Genomic DNA, 26,563 nt, shown 5'->3' on the forward strand with positions numbered 1-26,563 from the left:
AATCTTTTCTGCAATAAAAGGAGCAGCCAGAAAGTCAGCATCCATGGAATCAAGCTGTGGAAGATTGATAGAAGACAAAAGGTCATCAATAGATCTTGCACCTGGAATGGGAAGAGATGGATCAGACCGCAAATTATTTAATTGATTGAAATATTGTGCAAATTCATTTGCAATGTCCTGTGAGTGGGTGAGAGAAATGCCCTTAGGAGAAATGATCTTGTCGATTCAGTTACGTATTCTAACCTTTTTAATTTTATTGAACATAAAACGAGTGGCTTGTTAAGGGACATACAGTGATTGAGTTTTGATTGTTTGACCGCAGAGTCATAAAATGAAAAAATTGTGGCCCTCAATTCATTCCTAAGATGGGATAAATCAGTCAAAGTTTTGGAACAAGGGGTGGGGCTATTGGCCAATGCCAGCTCCAATTCCTTCTCTTTAATCAAGGCTTGTAAACGTTTAATCTTTTGGCAGTTAAAATTTTTAATATGTGAGGAAATATAAATGAGAGTGCCACGTAGAACCGCCTTGTGCACATTCCACTGGAGGAATGGCTTGAAAGGTTCATACACATTCTCAGAAAAATAAAAGTTAAGAGATCTAGAAATTTCCTCATGGTATGTAGGATTTTGAAAAATAGAAGCATTACACTTCCACAATGGTTGATTATTGATAGAGTGACCTTCAATCAATTTGGCAATGACAGGGGCATGATCCAAAATCGATTCATTACCAATGGATATAGAGGAAAATCTAGAGAGGGAGAACACATCTGACAATATCAGATCAATGCGAGAAGCTGACAAATGGGAGTCAGAAAAATATGTGTATTCCCTTGAAATGGAGTTTAAACATCTAAGCATGTCATAAAGTTCGTGAGTAAAAAGCCAATTATTTAAGGAGGGGAAGTTAAAGGGAACCTGTCACCACGTTTTTGGAAGATGGGATAAAAATAGCGTTAAATAGGGGCAGAGGTGGGCGTTACATTAGTGTGTGTGTTATGCGTTTATTACCCACCTAAGTTGCCGAAATAACTTTGCAAAGTCTCCGTTTTCGCCTGTCAATCAGGCTGGTCAGGTCGCATGGGCGTTGTCTTCCCCCAGATTTGGCGTAGTTTTCCGTTGGTGGCGTAGTGGTGTGCGCATGCCCAAAGTCCGGAATCCTCTTCCAGGGGATTTAAAATAGCGCGGTGTTCGTTATTGCATTGGTGATCGGTGGGCGCGGCCATCTTCCTTTGGCCGCGCGTGCGCAGAAGCGGCGCTCTGCTGGCCGCGGCTTCAGGAAAATGGCCGCCGCGATATCCATCTGCGCACGCGCGGCATCCCGCGGCCATTTTCCTGAAGCCGCGGCCAGCAGAGCGCCGCTTCTGCGCACGCGCGGCCAAAGGAAGATGGCCGCGCCCACCGATCACCAATGCAATAACGAACACCGCGCTATTTTAAATCCCCTGGAAGAGGATTCCGGACTTTGGGCATGCGCACACCACTACGCCACCAACGGAAAACTACGCCAAATCTGGGTGAAGACACCACGCCCATGTGACCTGACCAGCCTGATTGACAGGCGAAAACGGAGACTTTGCAAAGTTATTTCGGCAACTTAGGTGGGTAATAAACGCATAACACACACACTAATGTAACGCCCACCTCTGCCCCTATTTAACGCTATTTTTATCCCATCTTCCAAAAACGTGGTGACAGGTTCCCTTTAAGCCTATTTGAGGATGAGGCATCAAGTATATTATCAGGGACTAAATTAAAGTCTCCTAAAAGTAAAAGAGCCTTTTTTAAGTGGTTCAATTTTTTTCAGCAACTTATCTAAAAATTTAATTTGACCCTTATTAGGAGCATAAATATTTACAATTGTGTAAATTTGGGAATTTAACTTGCAAACAAGGACATGAAAATAACCGCTCACATCAACCAATTCCTCCAATAGTTCAAACGACAAGGAGTCTCTAATCAGGGTCATAACGCTTGCCCCTTTAGAGGGACCCGAGGCTTCAAAAACATGTGGGTAATTTTTTAGCGCAAATGCAGGATGATTATGTATCTTAAATTTAGTCTCTTGCAGGCGCACCACATCCGCAACAGATTTATTAATTTCCCTCTGAAAGGAAAAATGTCTATTCGGGTTATTAAGACCCCTCACATTATAGGTAACCAAAGTAGCACCATGAGAGCAAAAAGAAAGAAAAAATTAGCGTCAGTAGGCAATCACCGCCAGGAAAATAACAAGAAAAAGAAATTACTATTAAGACTAAATAGACAAAGAAAAGTGCAAACTTTAAACTTTATAGTAATAGAGCACTAGAGGGAAACCAAGAAAATGGCTCCCTTGCACTGGGGGGGAAAGTTTGTGCAGCGCAAGGCCAAGGAGACCCTCATTAGTACCAATAACAAATATGTAAGATTAAACAAATGAATAATAGAAGCACAATATCACACAATATTAGTAAACCCAGGAACACAAATAAAAAAAAATGACAAATTGAGCTCAAGTGACATGGCCTGGACCTGTGGAAGTAGATGCAGGAACGGAAAAAATAACACCGTGGGATTTCGAAAATAGGAGACCCTCCTCAGGTGTAAGAAAAACTGCATATAACTAAAGATGAGCCTCAGAGGAAACCACACTTGTAAGGAAGGCCTTTCTCTCTCAGAACGGAGGTGAGTGATCCAAAGTGCCTCTGACCCTCAATAGTCACTTTGGACAGGTCAGCAAAGTTAAGATGGTGATAGGGTTCCGGGAATCCTCCTTTAATTTTGACCAGGTTTTGTATTTTCTCTTTAATATGATAAAAGTGAATTTTCATGATAACATCTCTAGGGTGGTCTTTAGGCACAGAAGGAGGTTTAGGAAGACAATGGATAGGATCTATAATGAGAACCGTATCCAAAAAATTGGGAATGATCCTCCTAAAAATCCCCTTAACAAACTCAGGGAGCTTAATGGGCGAGATCTCTTCAGATACACCTCTAATTTTAATGTTGTTACGATGGGATCTGTCCTCTAGATCTGCCAACTTAAGCTTCAACTGTCGAATCTCTTGCTTAGAGTCAGACTGTTCCTTTAGGGACAGTGCACGTGTCTTTTCCAATTCTCCCAGTCTAACTTCATGGTTATCCAACCGAGAAGTGAAAAACTTGAGTCTCCTGAAATATTTTCGTCTGGTTGTCTATATCAAGATGCAATCTGGCGCTAAATTTATCAACCAGAATATCCATACACGCCTCAAGCGATGTTGCATCATGAAAGGTACAAGAGAACAGGGAAGACACAGATGGTTCCTCGGTCCTTGGCTTGGACTTTTTTGGACTAGGATGGGGAGAGTAATTAGTAGAGTCCTCTTCCGAAGAATTGGTAATGGGGGACTGCGTTCCACCCCAACTCAAGGGATCCTTCCTTTTCGAAGAAGAAGAGAGGTCCATGGTCTCAGTAGGAATGAGTGAAGAGGGAAGTTCCACACTGAGCTCTGCTAGGCAAGCTTTAGGCGTGGACGCGGAATGAGAGAGGGCCTTGATAGAGGATTGTGAGAGCTCTCTCTCAATAGGAGAACAAGACTTAACTGGACTGAGCAAATTAACCAAGTCAAGAACCACGATTAGCCTGTGGGTCCTTATTTTGTTTTTGAGCTCTACAAGAACCAGAAGATTTAGCAATAGGCAATTTAGAGGTGAGATGACTCATGGTGTCCAGCGGTATTATAAAAAAAGTGATTGAAGGTAAGACAAGGTCCCACCACAATGTGCTCAGATAAGTACCAATTGACTAGGCAATTACAGCCCCATCCCCAAAAGGAGAAATGAGGGAGCAAGTGCCAACCAAAGCAAAACAATACCTAATATGTAAATAGGTAGATATACACTGTGTGCAGAATTATTAGGCAAGTTGTATTTTGATCACATGATACTTTTTATACATGTTGTCCTACTCCAAGCTGTTCAGGCTTGAGAGCCAACTACCATTTCCCATACAGTGCCATAATCAAGTGTTGCTCCCTGATGAACTTTGGGAGGTTGCTCAGCATGGCTCCCAGTGGTATATTGGCTCTTGGGATACTCCGGGTTGCCTGGTCTGTCTCTTCTGAACGTGTAGACTGCATCCTGCTGATTATGCCAAGTGTGAGCAGGTTGCGGTATGAAGTGCCAGACAGAAGGTAGAGCAAGGGTTAACAGTTTTAACTTTAACAACGGGTTAACTCCTCGCAGGGAAGTTAAGAATTAAAAAGGAGAATGGCAATTCAATTGTGAAAAAATATGCAGGGTAAATAAACAAAGTGGCAGAAGTTCGGTGGTGCACTTATCATGTCAGAAGATCTTCAGAATTCAGGTACCACTTGGTGGTGGGTAGCACCATCAACAGCTGGTGTTGGTCCGAGGAGATTCAGCTGGTAGTGGCAGTATGTCTTCTGGCGGCAGCAGTCGGTGTCCCTCTGTAGGCTGGAAGGCGTCTGATTTTAAGGTGGGCCGCAAACGTCTGTCCAATAGCCGGATATCTCTTTGCGGCAAGAGTGTGCTCATGGTCACAAAGCGTACAGCCCCTCGCTCTCTGTCAGTTACCGGTCATGGCGGGGGTACACAAACGTGGGCTGACACAGCCTCATTGCTCAAGGGCGGGAGCGCTTCTCTCCCTGTGTTGTGCGCTGCCTGTTCCTGCCAAGACTGACTGCTTCCTCGCGTGCTGTGGCTGTTGTTCTGAGTGCAAAGGTCTGTCTGGTCTCTGAGTCTTTCACCCGGACTACAAAGTAGACAGCCCCAACAGTTTCGGACCCGGCATAGGTCAGGTACCCGCGGCATGGTTCTCCTTCTTGCATGAGAGCAATACATGCAACTGATCCCCTTAATATTCAGTTTTGGGGCATCAGATATATAACAATGGGGACATGCAGAGGAGATCTAGGTAAAATCTTGCTACAAGAAGAGTCAAGATGGATATGTCGACTGCAATCACACAGCCCAATAGGTTTAAATGAAGGATCTACATTCACCACCTTTCTTTGAAGAGTAAAGTTGTCGATGAGGCCATTAGTGGAAAACTGAAATACATATATACTACCAGCCTTTATATATATATATATATATATATATATATATATATATATATATATCTATATATATAATTGTCTAAGGGTTTTTCTGTCTGTCTGTCTGTCTGTCCTGGAAATCCCGCGTCTCTGATTGGTCGAGGCCGCCAGGCTTCGACCAATCAGCGACGGGCACAGCATGGCGACGATGATGTCATAAAGGTTGCCTTGACCAATCAGCGACGGGCACAGTCTGCCGCGAATTCGCCTCGACCAATCAGCGACGGGCACAGTATCGACGTAGATATCATAATGGTTGCCATGGCGACGATGATGTCATAAAGGTTGCCTCGACCAATCAGCGACGAATTCTGGAATCATCATTGTCCATATACTACGGGGACATGCATATTCTAGAATACCCGATGCGTTAGAATCGGGCCACAATCTAGTATATATATATATGCTTAATGGAGCGCCCCCAGACGCAGGGCCATGGGGTACTCGGTACCGGGCCTCTCTGTCTCAGTTCTGGGGTCGTCACGGTGGCTAGACCCAGTCCGTAACCCTGCTAAGGGGCGTCCAGTGAAAGATGAGATAATGGTGCGTGGTGTAGGTCATGGTGAATAGCGAGGACACAGGGTTGCAGTCTCTTTACCTCTTTACTGAAGGCTTCAGGGTCCGCAATCCAGAGTACTGTTAACAGGGCTGACTGAGACCGGCCGGTCCAAAGGCACATCCAGAGTTCCCTTTGCAGGTGGAAATCAGTGCCTACCTTCTAGCGCCTGGGTGTTGTAGTACTTCCCTGCTGAGCACCACGGGATAGTCCTCACAACTGTCATGTATATTTCTGGTCTTTCTCTCTCTCTCTCCGTCCCCCAGATGATATGGATAGGACGCACTCGTATGACAGGGTAGGCCTGGAGCTATTTTATAGGGACCCTAGGGATGCCCCTCTCCCACAGTTTGCCTCCGTTGTCTTCGTTAGGTGTAATGGTGAGACAGCCAACCTATGGTTAACTGCCTGGCCATAGTTTAAAGTAATGCGTGGAGTCTCTTACTTTCTCGGCGTTCCGGCCACCGGCTACGCGCCTCAGAAGGATGTTGCTGATCTTGAGGCACGACTCCTTCTGGTATTATCTCCTTTTTGCTGTATTTCCGTTTCTCACTTCTCCACAATAAACCTCGCTTCTTGTCCTTTCTTAGGAGTCTGCCGCTGTAAGGCACAGGCACAACTCCGTAACGATCTGTCCCTTTCTAGGACTCTGCCAGGATCCCTCCCCTGACAGGCCCTCTCTCTAGCTCTTCCCAGCTACTTTCTCCCTAACTTCCTGTCCAACCCCCAGTTTTACCAGAGCGTGAGGAGTGGCCTACTAGATAGAACCACTCCCCCTGGTGGCCGGAGTGTGAAGTGTAGTGTGTGTGTGTGATACCTGGTCGGGTGAACTCTCTTAGTGCAATCAGATGTAACATCACTCCCCTTAGTGGCAGAGTGACATTACTGCAACGACCAGGACTCTGGGGCGCTGCATTAACCCCTTTACCCCCAGAGGTGATTTGCACATTAATGACCAGGCTAATTTTTACAATTCTGACTACTGTCAACTTATGTGGTTATAACTCTGGAACGCTTCAACGGATTCCAGTGATTCTGAGATTTTTTTTTATGACATATTTTACTTCATGATGCCTCTGGAGTGACCGTCACTGGTTTTAACGTGCCCAATAAATTGTGGATTTTATCTTTACTTACCTGCTCTCTCGCTGGAATTCCTTTTCTTCTGCCTTCATTTTTTTATAACCCAACCATGACTTGTACTTCACAACAACTTTATCCCTGACTTGTTTAGAGAGCTCCTTGGACTTCATGTTGTTGTTTGGAGATCTCCTTGCTCTTCATGATGTTGGTTAGTGGTGCCTCCTGTTAATGGTGTTGCAGCCTCTGTGGTCTTTCAGAAAAGGTAAAGTGTATATACTGACAGACATGTTACACTTAGAATGCACACAGGGTGACATCCTGTCACTAAGCATGTGACCAATGAAGGTAATTGCTTGCACTAGAAATTATTAGGGTCTTCGTAGCAAAAGGGGGTGAATACATATGCACATGCCAATTTTTAGTTATTTGATCCCATAAATTTAATTTATGCCTATATTTTTCTCACTTCACTTTGCCAACTTAGACTATTTAGTGCTGATGCATCACACACAAATCGGATTACAAAGCTATTTAAAGACAGGTTGTAATGTAACAAAACAGTTAAAAGGCCAAGAGGGTGAATACATTTGCAAACAACTGTATATTCTTGTACATATGTAGCAATATTATAGCAGTTTTAGTCTTATACATAAGGAAAGTGTTATAGTAGTTATATTGCTACACAAAAGTGAAGTTTATTAGTAGCTATTGTGAGACAGTGAGGGGACATATAAGCGACTAGCACCCCCTCAGCGTGACATGGTGGTGCAGTCGCCCATGACAATCGGTCTCAGATACGGACTGTTTTGACATCCCAGTTGCGATCCGGAGGATACCGTTTGCTTTTTATTTGTAAGTTTTGGACAATAAAGACATTTTGCATTGAACTTTACTGCCTCACTGCCTCATTACCTCATGGTTTGAAAACTGCTCCTCTACAATATATTATTGGCCATAGAGGCACTATTGTAGCAATTATACTCTGGAACATAAGAGACAGTATAATAGTAGTTAGTCTTACCACAAGATAATCAGAAGCCCAATATTGCTGCATTATGGGAAGGACATTTAGAGTAGAAAGGAGCATTTTGTGCCATCAGCTTTGCAGACTTTCCAAACCACTTAATCCAGGTACATTTATTGTGCTACTGAAATGACTATCATGTGTGACAGGAGTGTCTCTATAAATACACTTTCTTGCCTGAATAGATTCTGAAAACATCAGAAAGAGGTTTTTAAAGGTCATTGTAATTAGCAGACTGATGCAGGTTCTGCATTACATATATCCTGTAAATACTTTTTTTATTTGATCAATTTTCAGTCTGTTTTCTAAATTAAACCTGAGATGTGTTTGACAGATTCATCTCCACTTAATGCTTTTCTTTTGTCATGCTGCTGGTGTAAATATATATTAAATTCTACTTTTATTAGTTGCTTGGTATTCATTACATTGAATCAACAGGAGTTTCCAGGAAACACAAACACTGATGGTGCGGTCAATCACAAGCTCCAACATTCCATTAAAGCCAGATTTGTACGATTCATTCCACTGAAGTGGAACCCAAGTGGGAGAATAGGAATGAGGATCGAGGTGTACGATTGCTCGAAAATTAAGTTGAATAATATTTGAAAGTCATTTCAAAGGGGTGTACATATTTTAAAAATATTGCTAATCCAAGATCTTCCCCAATGCAGTAAATACCTCATGTTTATACAATTTTCTCAAGAGCAGAACGTCTTCATGTGCTGATTGTTGGGTAATTAATTAGGTAATATTGTAGTATAATGCAATGGCTTAGGTTAGGATACAACCTTCCTAACCTGCACTCCTTATGGGTGGAGCTTACCTTGCCTGTTCTGTTCATGGGTGGAGCCTTCCTAGCCTACATTTTTCATAGGAGTTACATTTTTTCTCTTTTCTCTTCCAAGATCTTGTCTAAATTACTTTCTATGACAACTAAAAAATTGATCTTTAGAAAGCAAGCTATCTTGTTCACTTGAAAATAGAATAACTGCATTCATGTTAAATCTTTCTTCTCATTGATCCTACCATGTTTGGAGAGGTGGAGGTGGTGCATTCTTCGGAGATGAGAAATTTTAAATGCCTATTCTTGTTATTGGTCCCATCTACTAAGCCTCAATGATTTGACTTCTCTTAAGTCAATTCATAAAGATCACTAAGGTTCTGACAGTTTTGGTGCTTGACCATTCTTAATAATTAGGGGCTTATGTCTCACTTTCAGTGCAGAAGTGTTCTATGGAAACCATTTAGAAAGAAATGGAAAGCTATAAAATTGCATCAGTTCATTGTAGAACACAGTTGGCTGCACACATCTATGAAAAGATTACTGGGACCTGCTCATTCTTGGGGTTTGGATGTTCCATCATATGCCTGAAGTCATTAAATTGACTTAACAAGTTATTATTAGGTAGCTATAGATGAGGCAGAGGTTTCATTTACATGCATATCCTGTGCTGGAGGGGCACACATAGAGATAGGATAGCAGGAGTCCATCTACTGTGGATTGAAGACAATAGAGATGAGCCCATTAATTTGAGTTTAATTAATTTCCCAACTGTTACAAAACTGTATTTTTTTCTGTACTCAGAGAGTTATCATTGTGTTATCCTGTGTTACATAGGACTGCAGGTCACTTCTACTACATTATCTGTACTCAGTTATCATTTTAATATTGGTGGTGTTGTAGGAGGCCGGGGCCAGGGCTGCTGTCATTGCCGACAGTAACCCCTGTATCATCTCCTGGCCCCCTCTCAGCACAAGATCATGTTTTCTTCTCTGAGTACCTCTGTGCTGTTTCTCTGTGTCATCTGGGATCTCTCGGCACAAGAGTGTATTCCCTACAGACGGCTCCACAATGAAAGAGTCACAGTCCGGCTTCACTTTAATTTCAACTTCTTTACTTAACTCAGCATTATCCAGGGCACAGTCATTGATAACACTTGGCAACGCTTTCCCTTGCCTCTTCTCTCTGCCGCTAAGCCTTTCCCTGGGATGGTTCATTTCCTCCCGTCCCTAAATGTCCTCAATGCCCTGAATTCCAGCTTCTAATGGGGGTATTCTCGGCTGTTTAGCCCCTGTCCTTAGAATAGCGGCCCATGCAAAAATCTGCCACATTTTGGATACCTTGCTCCCGTTCTGCTTAGCCTTCTTCCCTTAGCATCGCAGTCCCACTTATACTGCACCGCTATCTCTGGTGTCGCTGTCCTTCATTCTGTACTGTGGCCCCCTGGATACTAACTGCTGGGCCCACTCTTATGTCAAACATTGCTGGGCACGGTTTTGAGCAGGGCTAGCCAGCCCTGTGTACCACATGGGCGCCCCGACCCCAACTGACTAAAACCGGGAAGACCTAAGTTACTTATCCCACCATGCCCCTCCTACAATTAGCTATGTGTTTGCACTAACTACTCTATCTCTATAATGCCCCTATCTAGTGGCCAACTTGGGGTACTACTCCTCTAACACTAAACCTAATGACCATCCCCGAGTACTTACTTTCACTATCAAACAGTAAATGTGCAAATAATCAGACATGTACATATATAGAGTAATACACTCTAGGTGTAGCAGTACTCATATACAGGGGTGATAATACACTGGCTAGTGTAGCAGTATCACATATTTTCATATTTGCCAAATATATTGAGTACACATTTTATCACATTCCCCATAGTGTTACATGGTACTGCAAACAACATCTACTACTACTCATCTGTACTCAGACAGTTATCTTAGTGTTATCTGTGGTGCTACATAGGATTGCAGGTGACATCTACTACAATATCTGTTCCCAGAGAGTTATCTCAGTGTTATCTGTAGTGTTATGTAGGACTGCAGGTAACATCTACTGCAATATCTGTTCTCAGAGAGTTATCTTAGTGTTCTCTGTGGTGTTACATAGAACTACAGATAACTTATTCCACATTATCTGTACTTAGAGTGTAGAGATGAGCGAACTTGTATGGAAAATGCTGGCCAATTTCCATTTCGGCACGATCGTAGCACATTCAGATTTGTGTTCGCTTTCTAGAGCATTTTTACTAAAAGTCGTCAAAATTCAGTCCTAGCTCAGAAAATGATCACGTTTCCACAAATGCTTTTGTTATGACTTTGGCTAGGATATTGGTGCAGTATGATGACCAGAGGGGACAGGGAGGGGGTGTGGAGAGGTTAGAGGAGCGGCGCCCCCTTTTTTTCCCATTTAATTTTGTGTGCTGATTCCGATAGCCAGTCAGGGCACAAAAACCATCCACAATGTCCAGACACAAGGGTTTGTGTCATTTGCTGCCAAAGTCACATGTCCCTTCCCATATTAAGCATGGACATCTCGTTTTGGTGTTATTTTGTCAGTGTAGCATCGCAGAGAGTACGCTCCTGGAGCTATTACTGGATAGTCAGAAAGTTATTTTGGCGGTTGATTGTCAGCCAGCTAGTTTAGATACATAAGATCCGGTGTGGCTGTGAGATCAACCTTCCAGCAGCTCAATCGCTTTTGCTCAGTGTGTGAACACCAGGGCACATTACTTCATATATCCCTTTTGTACTGCTAATATTGAGCTTGAGCCAGAAGTCCACAAGTGAGAATCTACATTGCTAGTTCTAATAGCATGCTCCATAAAGCAGGGGACATTTCAGTATCTATTCATTTTCTGCTCATATTTTTGCTCTGTCCATGAGTCCTGAAACAAGGTCACATTTCTGCCGAAACATATTTTGGGCTGGTATTTTTTAAGGGTAGGCAGGAGTCCATATTTGTACCAAATATGCCAGAACCATGAGTAAAGACCATAGTCCATAGGGGAAGTGCCCAACACAATGTGAACAATGTTAGAGGACAGACTGGAGCCTATGGACCCCCAAAATAGTATAAAACTTACCGTACTTCTTATAAAAATTATAAATTTTATTGAACATATTTAAAAATTGTAATAATCACGTAAAGATAACTCAAAAAACACATGAACCAGTATCAGAAGAATGGTGAAGAAAGACACAAAATATTTGACAGCACAAATAGGCAGTTAGCACTAAATAATAATACAGACAATGCATATATATCTTTATATGCCACAACAGTCGAAAAGAAATCACAGTGGATTGCAGAAAGCCAATTTCCAGAGTGGGAGCTATCAGAAACACTGTAAATTCATCATATGTGAAGTCTGAGGCATCTGAAAATATATTTTGGTGGTCAATAACTCTAATGTACAATTGTACCAAGAAAATTCACATATTTAAGATGAAAGTGGATACATGTGTTGAGTCACAGCACCATACCCTGGGCAGATGCTGCTAAGGGAACAAATAGCAGTAAAATTAAACACATTATTGCTCACCAATAAAGTGCAAAAGTTACCTGTATGAGCTGATAAAAATATTAATTCTTTATGCTAATACCGTGGTCCTGAAACAAGGCCAAATTTCAGTATATAAATATTTAGTGCTACTAGTTTTTCTCCAGCCAGGAGTCCACATTTCAGAATCTAAATTGTTTGTATTAATAGTGTGCTACAGAATGCAGGCTACATTTTAGCATTATAAATCCTTTGTGCTAATTGTTTTGTCCAGCCAGCAGGCCACATTTTAGCATGGGACAGGGCTTGGGACAGGGCTTGGAACAGCATTTTTCGCTTAAATATTGATCAGTAACAGGTGGATGAAGTACAGATATAGGCCTGGTGCTCTGAGAGCACTGCCAAATTGAGGCAGGACACATGAAGAAAACCCAACTTGGAGTACAAACATTTCCAAAAATTAAGGGCAGACACCACAAAAGTGACATCAATGCAGCGCCATTATTTCCACACAGTGCTGTACAGACATTATCAATTTCAGCCAACCAGATGGAGACCCAATTTGTAGTCTCCACAGTTCATAAAATCGTTAGCAACATCAGCAGCAGTAGCAACAGCAGGCACAGAAGCCACAACAAAAGTGTGACATATTGCAATAATGCGAAATCAATGCAGAACACTAAAAACAACACCATCACCTAGCCTGCCCAGTCTGCGACTGAGGTTCAAAAGTAATTGGAGGTCCATGAATTGTTCATTTTGATGAAAGTTAGGTCATCTACACTTTCAGGGCACTGCTGGATGATATTATCCATCAGAAGACCGCTAGAAATGCTGAAGGCACATTCTGAGAGAACGCTGGCTGCGGGGCATGACAAAACCTCCAAGGCATGACAGGCGAACTCAGGCCACTTTTCCATTTTTGAAGACCTGTGCAAATTGTCTCTTCAGAGAGGAAGAGGAAAAGAACTCTAATGCCACTTATTGAAAGTAGCAATCCTAACAGTCAATGTCGACCCTTTAACAAGCCTTGTTACATGACTTAGGAAAAAAGCCAAACCATAATCTCAATTTGCAGGCACTGTCTTTCGGGGTACTGCCCCTCGTCAGTGCAAAGTGGAGATCTGGTTTGGCTGAGTGAGAGGCGTCTGACCGGGATCAAAGAAGTATTGTTTCTCCTTGCGGAGAGTTACATGTTAAAAATGTCGAGATGAGGAGACTTAAAGCCGCAATGCTCCTCTGGGAAATATGCAAATTGTCTCTTCAGAGAGGAAGAGGACTAGAACTCTAGTGCCACTTATTGGATGTAACAATCCTAACAGTCAATGTCGACCCTTTAACGATTTTTACGATTTTTGAAGACCAAAATGCAAAAGGGTCCAAATCCCCAATGGCATTGATATTGAGCTTGAGATACTCGATACTGCACCATCTTCACCGATTGTTCACTATATCTCAGACTTCTACTCTGTTTTGTTGCTGCATGAGCTGGTCTAAAATATGTGACAAATGCCTCAAATTTTTATTTTATTTATCTTATTCACTTACATAGCGCAATCACACATTTTCAGCACTGTCCCTATTGGGACTCACAATCTAAACCTAGACCTTGCTGTCTCTGCCACTTACACTGTTGCTAATGTTTTTGCATAGGTGACTCAATGTTTCCAGAATTTGAAACTTATAATTGCGATGCACACTGTGTGCCTCACTGTTGTCTTATGGAAAACCACTCTTAAAATTGTCTACAAGCGTATTTCAATACTCCAGCATGTGCGCAGCTCTTTCCAGGGGGAGAAGAATCAGGCAAAATTTACTTTTGTAACTTTTTATCTAACAGAGTGTCAACCCAATGATCAGCACTATTTCTACCACTAAGAATACGAGCATCATATTGAAAATAGTGCAGCAAGAAGGCACTCACGTGTTGTGCGCTTCCATGAGGTCAAAGTCTATCGTGTTTTGGTGGTGGCAGAAACTCTCAAAGTTGCTTCCGCCATGTCCTCTTGCTCACCACGGACAACAGGGAAGAAATCATTATCCTCTTCATCTCCTGACTGTTGCACTTGCTTAACCTCTTCCTCCTCATCCTCTTCAGTTTGTTCCTTGGCTCTTGCACCTTCACTAATAGTTCTTCTGGTACCATGAGTCCACCTGTCATGTCGGACGCTGTTCACACTAGGGCGTCCGACAGACAGCAGTAATTCCACTGCTAGATTTTATCCAGCTTGCTCGGGGTTAATCTAGCTGGTAATCAGGTTGGAGGCTGGGTCACACCCACGGCCTTTAAATAGTCGCGCTGGACTTTGGGCATCGCCGATTATAGCTTGTGCTTTATGCCTAGTGATTCCGGTCTGGAGTGGTGGTCTCGTTGTAGGAATATCGTATCTGGTGGTGTATAATCCTTTGTCATATTCCTCCTTCCTATTTGTATTTGTTTTGCCATGTGCACATTATAGTGTATTCCTGTGTGTCTGCGGCGTGGTGCGTTTTTCAGTTTTCCCTGTCTGTGCTTTCTGTGGGGATTGGTGTGTGGTCTCTTCACTGGGTGGCGGGTTGTGGTTTCAGCTTAGGGCTGAAACAGGAGTCAGGGTCAGGCCTGGCGGCCCAGACATGCACACCTTTAGTGTAACTTCTGGGAAAGGGACATACAGGGTTTCCCTAGCCTGAAGGATATGGCAGGGGCCCGGGTAACCAACCTTAGTCTACCCAGTTCCCCCGTGACACCACCTCAGTCACTGCAATCTACCCTCTCATGGCACCCAACTGTGCAACAACAGTCCGGAGCTTTGACATAGTGTTATCCTTTCCACATACTCCTCTGCTTCCACATCTTCCTGTGGGATCACCACCTCCTGACGCAGATTATTCAATATGTGCTCCAGCATCTAGATGAGCGGAATAGTGATGCTAATTACAGATGGGAGAACCTGAGCAGTAAAGTTTGGCGTCCATACCAAACACCTACTGTTCTGGCATGGACACTGAACACGGACTTCATCAGGAAGTCTGTGTTACCAGGGTCGGACTGGCCCACTGGGACACCGGTGAAATGCCCAGTGGGCCCTGCACCAGAGAGGAGGAGGAGGAGGAAGGAAAAAAAATCTTTAAATCTTCAGGCGGTGCCGACCGCCGCCACGACCAGGGCCGGCGACACCACCCGGCAAACGCTGGGTGCCCTGGGAGAATAGGGGTGGGACACGGAGTATGGGGTCCGTGAGTCGGGGGAGTCTGGTGCCAGTGCTGGCATCAGACTCCCCTTGTAATACTCACTTCTCCTCGTTCCGGGTGGCAGCTGCAGTGTCTTCAGCGCCCTCTAACTCTGTGACGTCTCAGGGCAGAGGGTGCGATGACATCATCACTGCGCGCTCAGCCTCTCTGTCCTGAGTGTTGCAGAGTCGGAGAGACGTTGAGTGTACGGGACCTGCATGGGAACGGGAGATGTGAGGATTTCACTTTATTTTTTTTTAATGTATGGGACCCATAGTAACGTATGGAGGAGCGGGGGGGGATAATACTGTGTGGAGGAGCTGGGGGGGCATAATACTGTGTGGAGGAGCTGGGTGGCATAATGCTGTGTGGAGGAGCTGGGGGCATAATACTGTGGAGGAGCGGTGGGGCATAATACTGTGGAGGAGCCGGGGGCATAATACTGTGTGGAGAGGCAGGGGGCATAATACTGTATGGAGGAGCTGGGGGGCATAATACTGTGTGGAGAAGCGGGGGGCCCATAATACTGTATGGAGGAGCTGGGGGCCATAATACTGTGTGGAGGAGCGGGGGGCATAATACTGTGTGGAGGAGCGGGGCGCATAATACTGTGTGGAGGAGCGGGGGGCCCATAATACTGTATGGAGGAGCTGGGGGGCATAATACTGTGTGGAGGAGCGGGGGGCATAATACTGTGTGGAGGAGCGGGGCGCATAATACTGTGTGGAGGAGCGGGGGGCCCATAATACTGTATGGAGGAGCTGGGGGGCATAAAACTGTGTGGAGGAGCGGCAGTGCATAATACTGTGTGTGGAGGAGCTGGGGGCATAATAATGTGTGGAGGAGCTGGGGGCATAATACTGTGTGGAGGAGCTGGGGGGCATAATACTGTGTGGAGGAGCTGGAGGGGCATAATACTGTGTGGAGAAGCGGGGGGCCATAATACTGTATGGAGGAGCGGGGGCATAATACTGTGTGGAGGAGTGGCATCCCATAATACCGTGTGGAGGAGCGGGGGGCCATAATACTGTATGGAGGAGCGGGGGCATAATAGTGTGTGGAGGAGTGGCATCCCATAATACCGTGTGGAGGAGCGGGGGGCCCATAACACTGTGTGGAGGAGCGGGGGGTCATAATACTGTGTGGAGGAGAGGCATCCCATAATACTGTGTGGAGGAATGGGGGGTCCCATAATACTGTGTGGAGGAGCGGGGGGCCCATGATACTATGTGGAGGGGTGGGAGGGCATAATACTGTGTGGAGGAGCGGGGTCCCATAATGCTGTATGGAAGAGCGGGGGGCATAATACTGGATGGAGGAGTGGGGTCCCATAATACTGTATGGAGGAGCAGGGGGCATAATACTGTGTGGAGGAACGGGGTCCCATAATACTGTATGGAGGAGCAGGGATGCATAATACTGTATGGAGGAGCGTGATCCCATAATACTGTGTGGAGGAGCTGGGGGGGGCATAATACTGTGTGGAGGAGCACGGGGCCCACAGCACTGTATGTAGGAGCAGGGGGCCCATGATGTGCTGTATAGAGGAGCATTATATGGCACCCATAATACTTTATGGAGGAGCATTATATGGGGCCAATAATACTGTATGGAGGAGCATTATATGGGGCCAATAATGGAGGACTATGTGGTTGCCCATAATACTGTTTGGCGGACTATGTGATTGGCCATAATACTGTATGGAGGACTATGAGGTGCCAATAATACTGTATGGAGGAGCATTATATGGGGCCAATAATGGAGGACTATGTGGTTGCCCATAATACTGTTTGGTGGACTACGTGGTTGCCTATAATACTGTATGGCGGACTATGTGGTGCCCATAATACTGTATGGATGACTATGCGGTGCCCGTAATACAGTATGTAGCACTATGTGGTTGCCCATAATACTGAATGGAGGACTATGAGGTCCCCATAATACAGTATGGAGCACTATGTGGTTGCCCATAATACCGTATGGAGGACTATGAGGTGCCCCTAATACTGTATGGAGCACTATGTGGTGCCCATAATACTGTATGGAGGACTATGACGTTCCCGTAATACTGTATGAAGCACTATGTGATGACCATAATACTGTATGGCGCACTGTGTGATGCCTATATATTGTACTATATCTGTTTTTTTATCTGTGCATCAGGAATCGTGCATGTGTTAAAGGCACCCACTGATACTCTTTCGCTCGAGGCCCATGAAAACCTGGAGCTGACCCTGGCGACAACGCACATCAAGATGAATGCCGGCTGCAGCTGTGACAGGGCGCTCTGCTCTGTGATAGGCCATGTGTTGAAGTCACATAGCAGTTTTGTTAAATGACTCCTGCAGCCTTTGATAGGCTGGCGGCCTTTCAATGTTACTGCTATGTGACGTCAGCACGCGGCCTGTCACAGAGTAGAGCACTCTGTCACAGCTGCAGTCGGCAGCCATTGTAACGACCACGCCGAATATGAAGCCACAAGAGGATGCAGGGAGTGCACGAAGGTGAGAAGAATCCCCCCTTCTGTAGTTGGGCAAGGTAGTGGCCATAGGGACGGACATAGGGGCCCAGGGAGGGTACTTTAAATAAAGGGGCCCAGGATGAGGACATTATTACTTGAAGGGGCCCAGGATAGGGACCTTTTTAAGGTGTACATTGGGGTCCAAGATGGAGACATTAAATAAATGGGCCAAGAATCTGGCACCTTATTGTTGTGAAATTGGATTCTGGGCTCCCCCGGTGGCCACTTGTGGAATTGAACTTGTGTGCATCATCCCCTCTGTTCACCTGCTCCTATCAGGATGTGGGAGTCGCTATATAACCTTGCTCCTCTGTCAGTTTCTTGCCGGTCAACAATGTAATCAGAAGCCTTCTGTGCTTGTTCCTGCTACTAGACAACTCCCAGCTAAGTTGGACTTTTGTCCTTGTGTGTTTTTGCATTTTGTTCCTGTTCACAGCTGCTGTTTCGTTACTGTGTCTGGAAAGCTCTTGTGATCGGAAATTGCCACTCTGGTGTTATGAGTTAATGCTAGAGTCTTAAAGGAATTTCTGGATGGTGTTTTGATAGGGTTTTCTGCTGACCATGAAAGTGTCCTTTCTGTCTTCCTGCTATCTAGAAAGCGGACCTCGATTTTGCTAAACCTATTTTCATACTACGTTTGTCATTTCGTCTAAAATCACCGCCAATATATGTGGGGGCCTCTGTCTGCCTTTTGGGAAAATTTCTCTAGAGGTGAGCCAGGACTGTCTTTTCCTCTGCTAGGATTAGGTAGTTCTCCGGCTGGCGCTGGGCATCTAGGGTTAAAAAACGTAGGCATGCTACCCGGCCACTTCTAGTTGTGCGGCAGGTTTAGTTCATGGTCAGTATAGTTTCCATCTTCCAAGAGCTAGTTCTCATATATGCTGGGCTATGTTCTCTCGCCATTGAGAATCATGACAGTTTGACCGGCCCAAAAAAGGGTTAAATTACTGGCTGAGAAAGGAGAGAAAAAAGAAGTCTGCTACATTTTTTTTTTTTTTTTTTCTCTAGTTCTGAGTGTGCTCTTAATTGAATCACTTGCTAGTCTGCCTATACTGCAGCCTTCCTCTCTTTCTCTCCTTCTAATCCTTGAATGGCTCTGTGTTCACCTGTTTCAAATGGATCTTCAGAGTGTAGCTACAGGTTTGAATAATCTCGCCACAAAGGTACAAAATTTGCAAGATTTTGTTGTTCATGCACCTATGTCTGAGCCTAGAATTCCTTTGCCTGAATTCTTCTCGGGGAATAGATCTCACTTTCAAAATTTTAAAAATAATTGCAAATTGTTTTTGTCCCTGAAGTCTCGCTCTGCCGGAGACCCTGCACAGCAGGTCAGGATTGTAATTTCCTTGCTCCGGGGCGACCCTCAAGACTGGGCTTTTGCATTGGCACCAGGGGATCCTGCGTTGCTCAATGTGGATGCGTTTTTTCTGGCCTTGGGGTTGCTTTATGAGGAACCTCATTTAGAGCTTCAGGCGGAAAAGGCCTTGATGTCCTTGTCTCAGGGGCAAGATGAAGCTGAAATATACTGCCAAAAATTCCGCAAATGGTCTGTGCTTACTCAGTGGAATGAGTGCGCCCTGGCGGCGATTTTCAGAGAAGGTCTCTCTGATGCCATTAAGGATGTTATGGTGGGGTTCCCGGTGCCTGCGAGTCTGAATGAGTCCATGACGATGGCTATTCAGATCGATAGGCGTCTGCGGGAGCGCAAACCTGTGCACCATTTGGCGGTGTCTACTGAGAAAACGCCAGAGAATATGCAATGTGATAGAATTCTGTCCAGAAGTGAACGGCAGAATTTTAGACAAAAAAATGGGTTGTGCTTCTATTGTGGTGATTCAACTCATGTTATATCAGCATGCTTTAAGCGTACTAAGAAGCCTGACAAGTCTGTTTCAATTAGCACTTTACAGTCTAAGTTTATTCTATCTGTGACCCTGATTTGTTCTTTGTCATCTATTACCGCGGACGCCTATGTCGACTCTGGCGCTGCTTTGAGTCTTATGGATTGGTCCTTTGCCAAACGCTGTGGGTATGATTTGGAGCCACTGGAGGCTCCGATACCTCTGAAAGGGATTGACTCCACCCCATTGGCTAGTAATAAACCACAATACTGGACACAAGTGACTATGCGTGTTAATCCGGATCACCAGGAGGTTATTCGCTTTCTGGTGCTGTATAATCTACATGATGTTTTGGTGCTGGGATTGCCATGGCTGCAATCTCATAACCCAGTCCTCGACTGGAGAGCTATGTCTGTGTTAAGCTGGGGATGTAAAGGAACTCATGGGGACGTACCTTTGGTTTCCATTTCATCATCTATTCCCTCTGAAATTCCTGAATTCTTGTCTGACTTTCGTGACGTTTTTGAAGAACCCAAGGTTGGTTCACTACCTCCGCACCGGGAGTGCGATTGTGCCATAGACTTGATTCCGGGTAGTAAATACCCTAAGGGTCGTTTATTTAATCTGTCTGTGCCTGAACACGCTGCTATGCGAGAATATATAAAGGAGTCCTTGGAAAAGGGACATATTCGTCCTTCGTCATCTCCCTTAGGAGCCGTTTTTTTCTTTGTGTCTAAGAAAGACGGCTCTTTGAGGCCGTGTATTGATTATCGACTTTTGAATAAAATCACGGTTAAATATCAATATCCGTTACCACTGCTTACTGATTTGTTTGCTCGTATAAAGGGGGCCAAGTGGTTCTCTAAGATTGATCTCCGTGGGGCGTATAATTTGGTGCGAATCAAGCAAGGGGATGAGTGGAAAACCGCATTTAATACGCCCGAGGGCCATTTTGAGTATTTGGTGATGCCTTTTGGTCTTTCAAATGCCCCTTCAGTCTTCCAGTCCTTTATGCATGACATTTTCCGCGATTATTTGGATAAATTTATGATTGTGTATCTGGATGATATTCTGATTTTTTCGGATGACTGGGACTCTCATGTCCAGCAGGTCAGGAGGGTTTTTCAGGTTTTGCGGTCTAATTCCTTGTGTGTGAAGGGTTCTAAGTGTGTTTTTGGGGTTCAAAAGATTTCTTTCTTGGGATACATTTTTTCCCCCTCTTCCATCGAGATGGATCCTGTCAAGGTTCAGGCTATTGGTGATTGGACGCAACCCTCTTCTCTTAAGAGTCTTCAGAAATTTTTGGGCTTTGCTAACTTTTATCGTCGATTTATTGCTGGTTTTTCTGATGTTGTGAGACCATTGACTGATTTGACTAAGAAGGGTGCTGATGTTGCTGATTGGTCCCCTGATGCTGTGGAGGCCTTTCGGGAGCTCAAACGCCGCTTTTCTTCCGCCCCAGTGTTGCGTCAGCCTGATGTTGCTCTTCCTTTTCAGGTTGAGGTCGACGCTTCTGAAATCGGAGCTGGGGCGGTGTTGTCGCAGAGAAGTTCCGACTGCTCCGTGATGAGACCTTGTGCTTTTTTTTCCCGTAAATTTTCGCCCGCCGAGCGGAATTATGATATTGGGAATCGGGAGCTTTTGGCCATGAAGTGGGCTTTTGAGGAGTGGCGTCACTGGCTTGAGGGGGCCAGACATCAGGTGGTGGTATTGACTGACCACAAAAATTTAATTTACCTTGAGTCTGCCGGGCGCCTGAATCCTAGACAGGCGCGCTGGTCGTTGTTTTTCTCTCGGTTTAATTTTGTGGTGTCGTACCTACCGGGTTCTAAGAATGTTAAGGCGGATGCCCTTTCTAGGAGTTTTGAGCCTGACTCCCCTGGTAATTCTGAGCCCACAGGTATCCTTAAAGATGGAGTGATATTGTCTGCCGTTTCTCCAGACCTGCGGCGGGCCTTGCAGGAGTTTCAGGCGGATAGACCTGATCGTTGCCCACCTGGTAGACTGTTTGTTCCTGATGATTGGACCAGTAGAGTCATCTCTGAGGTTCATTCTTCTGCGTTGGCAGGTCATCCTGGAATCTTTGGTACCAGGGATTTGGTGGCAAGGTCCTTCTGGTGGCCTTCCCTGTCACGAGATGTGCGAGGCTTTGTGCAGTCTTGTGACGTTTGTGCTTGGGCCAAGCCTTGTTGTTCTCGGGCTAGTGGATTGTTGTTGCCCTTGCCTATCCCGAAGAGGCCTTGGACGCACATCTCGATGGATTTTATTTCGGATCTGCCTGTTTCTCAGAAGATGTCTGTCATCTGGGTGGTGTGTGACCGTTTCTCTAAGATGGTCCATCTGGTTCCCTTGCCTAAGTTGCCTTCTTCTTCCGAGTTGGTTCCTCTGTTTTTTCAAAATGTTGTTCGTTTGCATGGCATTCCTGAGAATATCGTTTCTGACAGAGGGACCCAATTCGTGTCTAGATTTTGGCGGGCATTCTGTGCTAGGATGGGCATAGATTTGTCTTTTTCGTCTGCTTTCCATCCTCAGACTAATGGCCAGACCGAGCGGACTAATCAGACCTTGGAGACATATTTGAGGTGTTTTGTGTCTGCGGATCAGGATGATTGGGTTGCTTTTTTGCCTTTGGCGGAGTTCGCCCTCAATAATCGGGCCAGCTCTGCCACCTTGGTGTCCCCGTTTTTCTGTAATTTGGGGTTTCATCCTCGATTTTCCTCCGGTCAAGTGGAATCTTCGGATTGTCCTGGAGTGGATGCTGTGGTGGAGAGGTTGCATCAGATTTGGGGGCAGGTGGTGGACAATTTGAAGTTGTCCCAGGAGAAGACTCAGCTTTTTGCCAACCGCCGTCGTCGTGTTGGTCCTCGGCTTTGTGTTGGGGACTTGGTGTGGTTGTCTTCTCGTTTTGTCCCTATGAGGGTTTCTTCTCCTAAGTTTAAGCCTCGGTTCATCGGCCCGTACAAGATATTGGAGATTCTTAACCCTGTGTCCTTCCGTTTGGACCTCCCTGCATCCTTTTCGATTCATAATGTTTTTCATCGGTCATTGTTGCGCAGGTATGAGGTACCGGTTGTGCCTTCCGTTGTGCCTCCTGCTCCGGTGTTGGTTGAGGGTGAGTTGGAGTACGTTGTGGAAAAGATCTTAGACTCTCGTGTTTCCAGACGGAGACTCCAGTATCTGGTCAAATGGAAGGGATACGGTCAGGAGGATAATTCTTGGGTCACTGCCTCTGATGTTCATGCCTCCGATCTTGTCCGTGCCTTTCATAGGGCTCATCCTGATCGCCCTGGTGGTTCTGGTGAGGGTTCGGTGCCCCCTCCTTGAGGGGGGGGTACTGTTGTGAAATTGGATTCTGGGCTCCCCCGGTGGCCACTTGTGGAATTGAACTTGTGTGCATCATCCCCTCTGTTCACCTGCTCCTATCAGGATGTGGGAGTCGCTATATAACCTTGCTCCTCTGTCAGTTTCTTGCCAGTCAACAATGTAATCAGAAGCCTTCTGTGCTTGTTCCTGCTACTAGACAACTCCCAGCTAAGTTGGACTTTTGTCCTTGTGTGTTTTTGCATTTTGTTCCTGTTCACAGCTGCTGTTTCGTTACTGTGTCTGGAAAGCTCTTGTGATCGGAAATTGCCACTCTGGTGTCATGAGTTAATGCTAGAGTCTTAAAGGAATTTCTGGATGGTGTTTTGATAGGGTTTTCTGCTGACCATGAAAGTGTCCTTTCTGTCTTCCTGCTATCTAGAAAGCGGACCTCGATTTTGCTAAACCTATTTTCATACTACGTTTGTCATTTCGTCTAAAATCACCGCCAATATATGTGGGGGCCTCTGTCTGCCTTTTGGGAAAATTTCTCTAGAGGTGAGCCAGGACTGTCTTTTCCTCTGCTAGGATTAGGTAGTTCTCCGGCTGGCGCTGGGCATCTAGGGTTAAAAAACGTAGGCATGCTACCCGGCCACTTCTAGTTGTGCGGCAGGTTTAGTTCATGGTCAGTATAGTTTCCATCTTCCAAGAGCTAGTTCTCATATATGCTGGGCTATGTTCTCTCGCCATTGAGAATCATGACACCTTATTAAATAAAGGGGTGACATAATTACTGTATTGAGGTCAGGATGAGGAACATACATTACTGGTTTATGGTGGCAAGTGGGGACATAATTACTGTAGGGGCCAATCAGGGGACATTATTACTGCTGTAATTTACTTTTGAGCTTACTGTCTTCCATGGAAAGAACAATAGGGGGTCCTGCTACTGTGCAGGGTGGCACTGTCTTTTTTTTCTTCATCTGACATAGTATAGAAGTCGAGGAAAATAGTGGGGAATGTACTCTGGAAGCGATTAGCTATAGCTAACTGTGTTATTTTCTGCAGAGACGAGTCTTTGCTGGAAAAAGTAATGGCAGTCTGCACTGGATGAAGAAAAAAGACTTCAACTACAGATGTCACGGGCGAGTCAGTGTGTTGCTTGTACACTTACACCATATACTGTGTACTGTGTACAGAGCTCCTTTGTATAATGTCACTAGTGATCACTGTAATATGTGTACACTGACACTATATACAGAGCTCTTGTGTATAATGTCACTGGTGATCCCTGTATTACCTGTACACTGACACTATATACAGAGCTCCTGTGTATAATGTCACGGGTGATCCCTGTATTACCTGTACACTATACACCATATACTGTACAGAGCTCCTGTGTATAATGTCACTGGTGATCACTGTATTACCTGTACACTGACACTATATACAGAGGTACTGTGTATAATGTCAATAGTGGTAATAACAGTGTTGTTAGTATTGTGGTATGTATTCATAATCAATATTGTAGTATTTGGGCACTATGTGTTGGGAATCTGTGGTCTGGTCACGGCGTGGCAGTATTTCTCCTTGTATGTGGTATAATTTGGTCCCTATATGCTGGTAATATTTATTTTTATTCATTCTTACTCATTTATATAGCGCTATTAATTTCACAGTGCATTACCGACATTATTGCCACTTTCCCCGACGAGGCTCACAATCTAGATTCCATAGCAGTATGTCTTTGTAAATGTGGGAGGAAACCGGAGTACCTGGAGGAAACCCCCGCAAACACAGAGGGAACATACAAACGCCTTGCAGATGTTGTCGTTGGTGTGATTTGAACCCAGGATCCCAGCCCTGCAAGGCTGCAGTGCTAACCACTGAACCGTGCTGCCCTAATATGTCATATTATTCTGTCACTATGTGGTGGTAATATGTGATCTGGTCATGGTGTGGCGGTATTTGTCCCTTATATGTAGTATTATTCGGTCACTATGTGGTCTGGTCATGGTGTGGTGGTATTTCTTCCTGTATGTGGTAATATTGGTCTTGGTATAGTGGATTGTGTTGTGTATGGCGGTCAGTTGTTCTCTCTGATATTAATTAGGAGAAGATTCTTTATTTCCATTAGAGTTTTAATGCTTTGTACACAGCGGCAGAGATGCACTTACAGGGGGTTTACTGTGGAAAAAAGTAATCACCTCTCCACAGGATAAGTGATAACGTATTGATTGGCGGGGGGTCTGGCTGCTTGGACCCATTCAGCAAAATGTGGAACTTTTTATCCCCATTAGACTGGAGTGGTATGTCCGACTAGGTCACTGATCTATTCATTCCCTCAGTGGCTGCACTTGTTTTTTTCTGGAAGCCCGAAAGAGAATGAATGGCGCTGCGGTCAGATATCCCACCTGCGGCTGCATTTTAAAAATGTCTTGTCAGGGATAAAACTTCCCCATTCTTCCGATTGGTGCAGTTTCTAAAGGTCGGACCTAAGCGCTCACCTATCCTGTGGAGCCCATGGATCAGTGATAATTTGTTTTAACCAAAGAACCCCATTAATGTAAACTGCCATAATTATACATCCCAGTTATGGGGGCGCACAGTAGATGTGCAGCAGCCGCCTGTGTTTTACAGCTGATGCTCCGCTATAATGACAGATATTTGCATATAGCTGTAGGGTGGGCCCCTAGAGTCCATTCCCCTGGTGGGCCCCAGACACCCCAGTCCGACCCTGTGTGCTACTGTTCGAATTCAGCTGCCTGAACACCGGGTGTTTGTCATGCTGTCATGTGCATGACAGCGCGGCAAACACCGCTTCTGATCGGTGGTGGAATCATAACCACTGGTCAGACAGCCTGGGTTCCCATGCTGTCTATAAGACACCTATACATTACTAATCCTATAGTTACATGGTAAATAAAGACATAGCCAGATTAAAGTCTTTTATTAGAAATAAAACAAATCACACTTTTACTTTTTTTATTTATTAATAACACACACGGTTATACTCACCAAACGCCTATTCCACCAAAGCCCTCATTCTCCTGTAGTAAATCAAAAATAAAAACAACAACATCCCTCACCTATCCGTCATTCTTTCCCACGCCTTAATCCATGTCTGGGGGAAAAACAGTTTTCAACCTGGATGGTGCCAAGATGCGAAAGTCCAGGCTGAGAACCACTGGTGAATGAACTGCTGCGAGTGCAGACTCAGTGATCGGCAGTGACGTCATCAATGTTATCTCCAATCACTGAGGCTGCGTTCCCAGATGGGCTGAACTGCGGTGACCTCTGTGAGATCCCCACTAGCACCGTCCAGGCTGAAAACTGTTTATACAACCCAGGGGCCCCAATATCTACTATATAATTGTCTAAGGGGTACTTCCGTCTGTCTGTCCTTCTGTCTGTCACAGATATTCATTGGTCGCGGCCTCTGTCTGTCATGGAATCCAAGTCACTGATTGGTCTCGCCAGCTGCCTGTCATGGCTGCCACGACCAATCAGCGACAGCCGCAGTCCGATTAGTCCCTCCCTACTCCCCTGCAGTCAATGCACGGTGCCCGCTCCATACTCCCCGCAGTCACGGCTCACACAGGGTTAATGCCAGCGGTAACGGACCGAGTTATGCCGCGGGTAACTCACTC

The sequence above is a fragment of the Ranitomeya variabilis genome, chromosome 1 (assembly GCF_051348905.1).
Source record: "Ranitomeya variabilis isolate aRanVar5 chromosome 1, aRanVar5.hap1, whole genome shotgun sequence".
Lineage (NCBI taxonomy): Eukaryota > Metazoa > Chordata > Amphibia > Anura > Dendrobatidae > Ranitomeya > Ranitomeya variabilis.